Source organism: Brachionichthys hirsutus, chromosome 7 (genome assembly GCF_040956055.1).
Source record: "Brachionichthys hirsutus isolate HB-005 chromosome 7, CSIRO-AGI_Bhir_v1, whole genome shotgun sequence".
NCBI classification, from domain to species: Eukaryota; Metazoa; Chordata; class Actinopteri; order Lophiiformes; family Brachionichthyidae; genus Brachionichthys; species Brachionichthys hirsutus.
The window spans coordinates 10,160,366-10,170,645 of NC_090903.1; positions in this window are offsets into that span (position 1 = coordinate 10,160,366).

Here is a 10,280-nt window from a genome sequence, read left to right on the forward strand (position 1 = left end):
GCCTGACCTTCAGCATGTTCATCCGTCTTTATTATTAATTCACACCAAACTGAGCAGAAGAAGGTGATGCATTATCCATTTCACTGCAGACACAGAAAAAGATGACTCAACCAGATGAGAGGTGCTGAAATAGTTTTCCTCAGACAGATTTCATTTTGAATAATCAGGTATCTCCTGGCTTAGATGCTAATAATTGAACTTGAAGAAACAGTAACTTCAGTGTTTTCACCTCCACCAAGGAGGTTATGTTTCCTCTGGCATTCGTCAGTCTGTCCGTCCGTCAGCAAGGTAACTCAAAAAAAGAATGTTGGGAATCTTACCAGGAGCACATGATTACACATTTTGGTGATGATCCACAAGAGATCCTGGATTTTGAATCACTTTGAAAGTGTCTGTAACATTGCAGTCAATGGAGCACACTCAGCAATCCTTCCTTACATGTTTTTAAGCCACATGATCAAATTAATGGAGGGAAGTGCTGGAGCCAGGTGCCGGAGGAAAAAACTGGCAGTTACAATTTTCATTCATTCATCATCTTAACTGCTCTGTCCACTGACGGGTCGTGCTGGAGCCTATCCCAGCAGTCAAGGGGTGAGAGGTGGGAACACCGTGGACGAGCCACCAGCTCATTACACAGACAGACAACCACTACGGACGATTTGAAGAGATCAATTCACCTAAGCTGCATGTTTTTGGAGGTGGGAGGAAGCCGGAGAACCCAGAGAGAACCCACATGGACACAGGAGAACATACAAACTCCGCACAGACAGGATTCGAACCCGGTGCCTTCTTGCTTTGACGCGACAGCGCTAATCACTATGTCACAGCTAAGCTACCAAACCTGGCCGCACTCATTACCGGTTATGTTGTTTAGGCATGGTATGCATGTTTCTTACTTACAATAGGATTATAAATATAGATAGAATTTTTAAAACAGCAAATATGTGAGGCAAAAAGTGACATTCATCATGAATGAATACAGTCTCTAAGACAGATGGGAGTATTTTACTTGGTCCAAAACAGATGACCTGTCTCGAACAGAAAAATATTATCAAAGTCTTTTTCATGGAGACAGAGCAAAAATAAATAAAAGTCTGGCACAGTCACAAATTTCATCTCAAATGCTAAGAAAGGAGGGAATGAAGGCACGACCCCCACGGCAGTAAAGTGTGACAGAACTAGAAAGATGAGAGTAAAAATAAGATGAGACAGGGGGGTGGGGGATCTGGATGAGATAAATGACCAGATCCTGTCTGGAGGTGACAGCATTGATGACAGGCGTGATGATAGGTGGTAGAAATACAGTGGCAGTCAATGTTATACCTTCAAATACAGTTTGTGCATCTCACATAGCAAGATGAAAGTGGCAATGCTTCCTGTCTAAAGACATCTGCTGTGCACTTTAAAACACTTTCTTACTGCAGCACTTCCTACAATAAAATACACAATACTAAAGTATGGCGCCAGATTATTAAGATCATCTTCTCAATTCTGTGTCCATGTCTCTGTCTAAGATAGAAGGAATAATCAGGAGCCATAAGTTGAATTCTAAAATGTCTTACTTACGGGGTGAATTTCAAACCATTCCCTGGAGAACGTTTGTCTGATTTGTGTTTAAGACTTACACTTCCAAGCAAAGCCAGTTCGATCTGGTGTCAGTTGGACAGTCGGGCCATGACAGCAACGTGGTGCCGGTTCCTTTCTTTGTTGGAACTTATTGGGTTTCCCCACCCTCAATAGTTGCTCTCTTCACATCCTTTCTGAGATGCCAGTGACTGAAGAGACGTCTGACATCGGTGGCAAAGGCTGAGGTCATACGAAGATCGGTCAGATTGGGATGTTGGCACAATGCATGCAAGGGTCCTGGAAGGTTAAGCACAAGACAGCAGATAAAGATTTACGAAGGTTTGACCAAACCCAACTCTCGTTTTATATTCCATATCGTTGCACAGACAGAGAAACAGGCATACAATGACTCACTGTTTACATATGCATCAAATATCCATAAATGAATGCAGAAAATAAGTCAATTGAGTGGGGGTTTGCATCTATGCACGGCATGAGAGAACAGTTTGTTACGTTTTTCCATGCATTTCCTCATCCTCATGACTATGCATGCATTTGTGCCGTACGTGTCTAATGTGTGTGCAGTTGTGTTAAAAACTGCACCCAACCTCTGTTGCTAATTGGAGCCAATGTTGTGAAGCAAAGCCATAAACAATCTCTCCTTGTGCAAAAATCATTATCCCTGTCTCACAGCGCGTTTTTTGTACGTATAAAAGCCGTTTTTATGAATGGGGTTCACAATCAGCCAAACCTAAATAACACTGCACTAAAGAAAGCAGCAGAAACTAGGCTGGAATTAATTATTCAACACTTAAACAAAGACCATACTGTAATGCCATCGCCCGGCTTCGCTCTGGGAAAGAAAGCGTTCCCTCACTCCTACTCTCACATAGTCTCACTGCCCACAGGTGTGAGACACAGAGCCATATTGTTAACACTTGGCCACTATGACACAGCCAAGCAGAAATCAGCAGACCAGAGATGGATTAGTCACTAGAGTCTAGTGACTAGGCCCAGCTGGACGAGCCCATTTAGTCCGAGGAAGGCAAATGAAAGGCATGGAAAACGACTATTTCCCCCTTGTCCCGGGATTTGCACTCAGCTTTTCCAAATGAAGCAAACTCATTAAAAACACCTCATATATCCAACGAAACGTCAAAATCCTTCATAACTGCAGTTTGGAAAATGTGTTCCTGGGATTTGATTTAATAAAGTCGGCTGACTTTCATGAAAAAGAGATATATGTACGACTAGAGTGCCGTAACAGGGAGAAGGACAGATCATCTCTGCCCCCCCACATCTCCATCTGCTTGTCAGGAGTGGGTGGGAGATAGAATCCAATTATTCAGTTGAGTTGGGCATCGAGGAGAACCTTCAAGGCTACCATTCTACTATCAGCCTGACTAAACTGTGACTCCATACGGACGTCACTATCAAAAGCAGCGGAGTCATGAGATTCCACTCAAGAAGTTCCAAAGGGAGGCACTGCAAAGACTCTAGGACCAACTCCATGTGGCAGCCATCGTATCATATAGGAAACGCTGCTCCATTTTTTTTTTTATGATACAGACTTTTGTTTGTCTCAACACCACATCTTGGCTGGCCAGTGGACCCGATCATCAGTTATGGTGGACACCAGTGTTTTCTGTCCCATTAACTCCTTTTTGCTGAATATGTGCAACCTGTTCCCAAATCCGATGCTTTTGCTTTCCCAACATTTTCAGCGAGTCCATTAAATCTTAAGTTCATCATTACATTCAGGCGCTGCCTTATTGTTGTTGTTGTTGTGTAGCTTTTGCCGAGGGAATTAGTTAGAAACTTTACTTCAATGTCTTCTTTAGTCTCGGGACTCTGAAAATGGCACTTCTGGACCAGAGTGTGCGTGAAACCAGGGACAAGAGACCATTGTTGCAATTAAAGCTTCAGCACTCATTCTATTGTTGCTAAACCAAGTTTGGCCCTTTGAAGAGAGCCCAGTAGAAGTGGGTCAAAAAGTGCTGCAGCAGGCCGATCCAATAAATGTACTGCGTCAGCTGCAAACTATTTTCTCTGCATTCTCTTACTGTATTTTAGACTTATATTAAGACATTTCCTGTTCATTATTTTATTATAAGAAATACAGTCAGTAAAATATTTACAATATATAAACCCAAATTGAATCCACAGAATATCCATTGATTGACTGTATTTGTACTGTAATACATGCTACTGTGTGACTGTACTTGTACCCTAACATTCTATCTAATAAATATATTCATCATCATCATCATCATCGATGCTACTGTTAGAAATAGACTGCAACTACTTGAAGACTTTATAATCTGACTGCTCTGAAATACAAAAGTAGTATATTTGTGACGTCCTAACATTAATGTACTATAAGAATAAAATGTTTGCCTCACTGACAATACAACCACAAATCTGCCACAGAAACGCTATTAGACGTTGTCTCCTCCATCCTTCTCCATTGTGACCCTGCTTTCGACATCAATCGCATACAAAACAATGAAACTCCGAGGTATAAAGTTCTATGACCGACACCTGATAGAGCATCTATATGGCAACCTCAGAATGATCCCTCAAGCAGACGGACGTCATCTGAAAGTCAGAGAAGTGGATCATCTTGACTCAACAATGTCAAAGAGCTTTTGGGCATATTACTAGTGTCCTGCATTCATTTATCAAACTTTATACATGTTGTGCGACGCCCACAGGTCTGTGAAACCAGTTTAAAACAAGGTCGGTGTGAATGCGTCGAACACGCCAGCATCATTCTCGCCTTCATATATTGAAAATTGAGACTTTGTATTAAGCATGCGTCTAACAATAGCTAATGCAACCCCAAAGGGAAGAGGATGTGGGCTAAATATCGCAGGATACCTGCCCCCACCCCTCTGATGAATCATTTGCTCTAATTAGGCCTTCATCTGTGAAAGAAGTCACGTAGAACGTGGCGCATTTATTATGCGTGTGTAAACGCATGGCATTCCCCAACAGTTTCTAACACTGAAACAATTATGAATCATCCAACTGTCACATATTTAGCCCATTCTTCCGGCAGGGGCTGCAGTGTAACCCAGCTGTCATTAAAACCACGTGGATTCTGACACCCACGGGTGTGTTGTGTTTAAAGTTGTTAATGAAACCGATATAAGGGGAAGCAGCACATTATGATTCTCTTAAATGTTTTTAATCAGCCCCTTGATGGCGGTTTAGTCTGGATCCGTGAAGCTGCAAATCTAAAACGTCCTTTTAATGAGGATGGGAAAGCAACAATTCTTATTTCTACCGGCTGATGATAAAAACAGAACTCAGGTTCGAGTAGATTTGCTCCACTAACCTACATTCCCAGCAGTCCATCATGTCTGGTCTGCATTCCTTTGCCCCCCCCCCCCCCCCCCCCCTGGAGATTTGCTGTTTGTAACGCATTTCCAGCCATCCCGTGTTATTCTGAGAGATTTCTTTGGAGCCTCATCTATCACGGCGCATCGCAGCTAAATACAGTGAGCGGGTTTGTTTCATGTAAACAAGCGACGGAGAACATTCGGTGTTTGCGCATAAATACGCAAATGAAGAGGCAGCCCGGCGTCTTACCGTAGCGCCCGGCGACGTCCTCCCTTCACGGACCCGCAACCCTTAATCCTTCGGAGAATCACATTAACGACAAGAACACAGCGAAGCGACCGCGGATAAAGCTTTTATGTTCGCCTGATGATCATGTTCTCTCTGCAGATCTCTCCGAGGATGCGCTTCCTTCCTGCCCGCCTGCCGGAGATGAGCGGAGGTTGGGCAACCTCAGAGGAGACGGGAGACCCTCCCCCGGGCATCGAGTGGACCCTCAGCATCCTTCGCATTCCTGCATCACTGGACGATAAAGGGCAGGCAGGCCTGTGCGTAAAGACCGCTTCTTCTTGTTCCTCTATTTTTTTTTAAGGGTGGGATTCTAGGATATGACGCTTTTTTAATAATAATAATAATATTTGTGTTTGTGTTGTGTTCTTCTCGGATTTTTCTGCTGACCTTTTCCAAATGTGTGTGTCATATGATGCCACACACACACACACACACTTGCCTCTTGGACAACTCTTCTGATAATTATTTGAACTCCTCAGTCAGATATGTTACAAGAAGCCCTGCCGGTTTATGGTGAAATGATGTTTCCACTTCTGGATTATGACCCAACAGGGCTCACTGGAACATTCAAAAGTTTAGAAATCAATTCTGTAACCGATGCCATCAGCTTGTTTTGCAACAATAAGGTTGCAAAGGTCTCGAGCAAGCGCTCTTTGCAATGAGATGTTTCTAATGTCACGCGTCGGCGAAGAAACACCGTTTTAAAGGCCGTCAGCTGGAACTGGACCAGCCGACATTAGTTTGCACTGACGAGAGGCAGGATGGCTTTCTAATTGCTGATAGATTTCAGCTGGTGTCTTGACTTTCTGTAACTCCATTTCTTCATGTGCATTTTTTCTGTGTCATTCCAATTATACACACGCACGCACACAGACGCACACACACGCACACACACAATTGCTGCACTTGTTCACTCTCTTTAATAAAATATCCCTTACATAGTCAAAACATAGTTCCACCAGTCCAAACCAGATGGGTTTTCATGTTGCTCCAGAATGCCGTGGCAGTGATACCGTGATAGTGATAGCACCGTCACACCAAGATTCACTGTGGGAGCCACACACAGTTATCGTCACAGTGGTTGGAAGGTTCTCTAAAGCGTAGAATTTTACCGGCCTATACTGTCAGTTCTTTGTGTCAGTCATTTTTTTTTACCTCTTTAACATTCAGTGCTTCATGTTTAAAAAATAAATAATTATATATAAGCTTGTCATTTTTCAACATCCTATTATGTTTTTAGCATAATGTCTATGTCAAGTCATTTTATTGCATTATTTAATCAGTGGCTGTAAGTTATCTGTTAAGACAGCCACTTTTTTCAGTTCCCAGAATCTTTGTTATGATTTATGAGGCATACTTTTTAAAATTGTATTTTGCATAAAAATGTATTAAATGTAATGAGCAAGTGTCTGTTATATTCAAGTGCTTTTTTTTTCATTTCTCTTTGAAGCATTTTATCTCCTAAATTTATAGCATCAGTAGCACATGTCAGCTGGGGGCAGTGTTGCTCTATAAGCCTCTCGATGTAACCTTATCACACTGCTTAAAATACAGTAGGTGTGTGTGTGTGTGTGAGAGAGAGAGAGACAATTACCCAACCCAACTTACCTAATTCATCTCATCATATAATTGAATTACTTTAGTTTCACTCAATATTGCAGACAAAAGAGATGTAGGCAGCATGGTTTGGCTCCAATTAATCACAATGCATTGTCAGTAAATCATGTGGATTGCTCACCACACTGAAGTTCATTGATATGGAAGAAACAGTTAAGCCTGAGAAAAACAAAGAAATTAGCCCCAAGAGCATCTTTGCCTTTTACAGTTTATCAGCAATAACTAAATTATCATCATTAGATTCATAATTTTATATATGTGTGTGTGTCTTTACAAAAGCAGGAATACACTATCTCCAACTGATGACAGCTCATGCACATTTAAAGTGACAGTGGTGACTAAACTGGTTTGAAATCAGCTACATCATGACAAGACACTCACCAGGGAAAACTGGCAGTCATATACATTTTTCTATCTCTCCTACCTGTTGGGTCTGAGGGCAGATTTATTTATTTATTTATTTGAAAGGATAAGATTGAGCGAAATGGTGCCGCTGTGAGCTGTATGACAAAATGCTTTGTGCCCCATTAACCTCCATAGTGTGGCCATCAGGAGGGCATTTCAGATTGAAAGAAAAATCTGTGTCAATACAAAGGTTTGTCACTGAGCCCAGTGGGTATGACGGGCTAGCATGAGGCACCATCTGTCCTTGGTTTCTCCCCTTTCTTTTGGGGTTATTCTTCAGCAGGGCTCTGACAGCAGCCGCTGATAAGAAAATGATTAATATCGTGGACTCAACCACAATCCAACTACTGGATGCTCTGCAGAGTACAAAAAAAGAGAACAACCCTGTCAGGGCCTTCTCTGAACAGAACGCTTTTTGATTACACTTCATATAAGCCATGTGTGTGTAAGGCTGCATGACTTACAGCCTGAAATCCATTTACAGTACATTGTGTTACTGCATGTGGGACATGTTGGAGATTACAGGCATGGAGGAGTGTGTGAGTGATGATACACACACACACAGTGCCGACACACTGTAAACGGTCAAACACTGTGGAATGGTGCATGCAAGCGTACGCTGATGTGCAAAGGTAGGTTTAGTTCGGAAGGACTATCAACTATGCAACCCCCCCCCCCCAGACCTGCATCTGGGAACTCTTGAAAATCAAGATATTTTGGGATCAGGCCAAAGACCCTGTGATCTTCCCCCCACAATGACCTTGCAGTGTAACAGGACACACTGTTTTACAAAGGTCAGAGGCACTGAATCTTCTCTTAAGGCTGCGACTCATCGAGTAGTCATCTGTCACATTGCAGCCAATCACAGGCAGTAATTTAACCTACCGTCATGATGCAGTCGTCACCGCGTGACCTTTTTGTCCTGCATCTACAGAATGCCATCGTTCCCTGCTCATCATAGTAGCTGCTTAATTGAGCTCGAGGCACGTCAGTGATTTCACTTAAAGGGGATCATCAAGATTCAGACAGGCACCTGGTCTTTTATGTGCCTGTAGAAGGCTGGCAGGAAAAACTATTACCGGCTTCATTTGTTCTCTATAGACAGTTGTGACCTTTCCAATTGGCACATCCTGTTACGAATATGACAGCTTTTCTTTCCCGAATCCAGAAGTGATCCTCCATTTAAGATGCACATAAATTGCACCCTCATCTATTGGGGAGCTATAGAGAAAATGCATTGTACATTGAAGCACTTTCTGACGCTGGCTATGACATTGTGCAAACCTCTATGGATGCCTGTACATATAAACGACTATAGTTTGAATTATCGTCCAGCTTGTTCAATAAATAGCAACGATTTATGTCATATTAACACTGGATTGTGTTTCCAAACCTTAGTTTGAGCATGGGTGTGTTAAGAAAAGGAATCCGCTACAGCTACATTAACTTATCCGCAGCAATGTAATGAACAGCAAATATATAATGATGTGTGCCTTAAGCCGTGGGCCTTCTCACGATTTTATTATGTTTGCATAATGATAATAAAGTATCTTGAATCTTGAATCAAGCCATCAGAACCAAAAGCATGTATTTGTAGAACTGTCTTAACATTTTGAAAACCATTGAGAGACACTGGCCTGTAAATTGCTGGACCGTTAACAAGTGCTGAAAGCAAGACGAGACGAGATATATGCATGGGAGCCGCACAGCAAAATGCAGAGTTCACACATCAATAAAATCCCCAGTCTGGCTTTGTGCAATGTGGGTAGATTGTACTATAAAAAGGCATTTCTGCTGAGGCAGGTTTGATGGAGGCACAGGGAGCGATTGCCAAAATCACAGTTTACTTGGAATGGATTATCTTTCAGCAGAACAGTTAGGATGTGCAATCAATGGGAAATATCAGAGCAAAATGAACGGACAGAGCTATCACAAAAAAAAGAAAGAAAGAAAGAAAAGCTGAAGCGGATATTTGATTTGGAACCTTTTATTCTCTCAAAGACCGACAGAAATTACAGTAAATGATATTGATCATCCATTCATGTGATGTTTATCCAAAATAATTGCGTCAACTCTATGTTTTCCACCTGTTCATTCCAAAAGTGCAGTACAGAAAAAACTGAGCATTTGGGAGAACTGACGATACAAAACGTGCGATGTTGATTTATGGACCAAGGCTGATATCGTGAATTACAGACCTCATTCAAAGGCGACGACTTGCTGCAATGTTTTCCACTTTTTGCATGACACAAAAAGGCAAGAAGTGAGTGTGAGGAGGTTGCAGGAAGGCAGGCAGCTTTCCACTGAGCGACGACAGGAAGAGAAAAGACAGAGGCATATGTTTCAGTCGCCTCCATCTCTCTATGGGGGTGATAACGGGTGCCGTTTGTGGCCCTGTTTGTTGTGTGTGCGTCTGCGCTCTCATTGCTTGTGGAAGATAAGATTGTACTGTTGCGTGTCAGATGCCAACGCATACTGCGGAGGAACTTTTAATTTTATGCACTCACAATGGAGTCTGTCTTCAATCTTCCCCAAGGATCCAGACACGCTCTCGACTTCTTTAACTCCGCTTCATAAAGATGTGACGTTAACTTAGGTTATCTACGTTTGACCCGGCGTTCAGTAACAGATTGTGTTGGTACATGTTAGTGCTAAAATACCACCTCATGGCAGTTTTATATAAAGTGTCTGCCCTGCAGAAATGTAGTGGAGCTGCACTCTGTGTTTCACATGAATTGTTGGATTGAATTATTCTCCATCAAGCTATGACAATTACATTCTTACAGCTGCTGCATGTATTGGTCAAAACCGAAGTTGTCAAAATTCACCACACAGTCAGAAACAGAAATGTATGTGTTCATCAAACAGCTGAGTGCAGTTTGCAGCTGGAAACATACCTCATTACTGTAGCGAGCAGTTATGATATGGCTCACAGAAGACAGGATGGCGGAGTGAAAAAGAGCGTCAGGGAGAGGAAGGAGAGAAAATGCAAGAGCTGTGGTCTCTGCTGAGTGAAGGTCAACCATGGTTGAGCCCAACTTGCAGCCTCAACAGCTTCA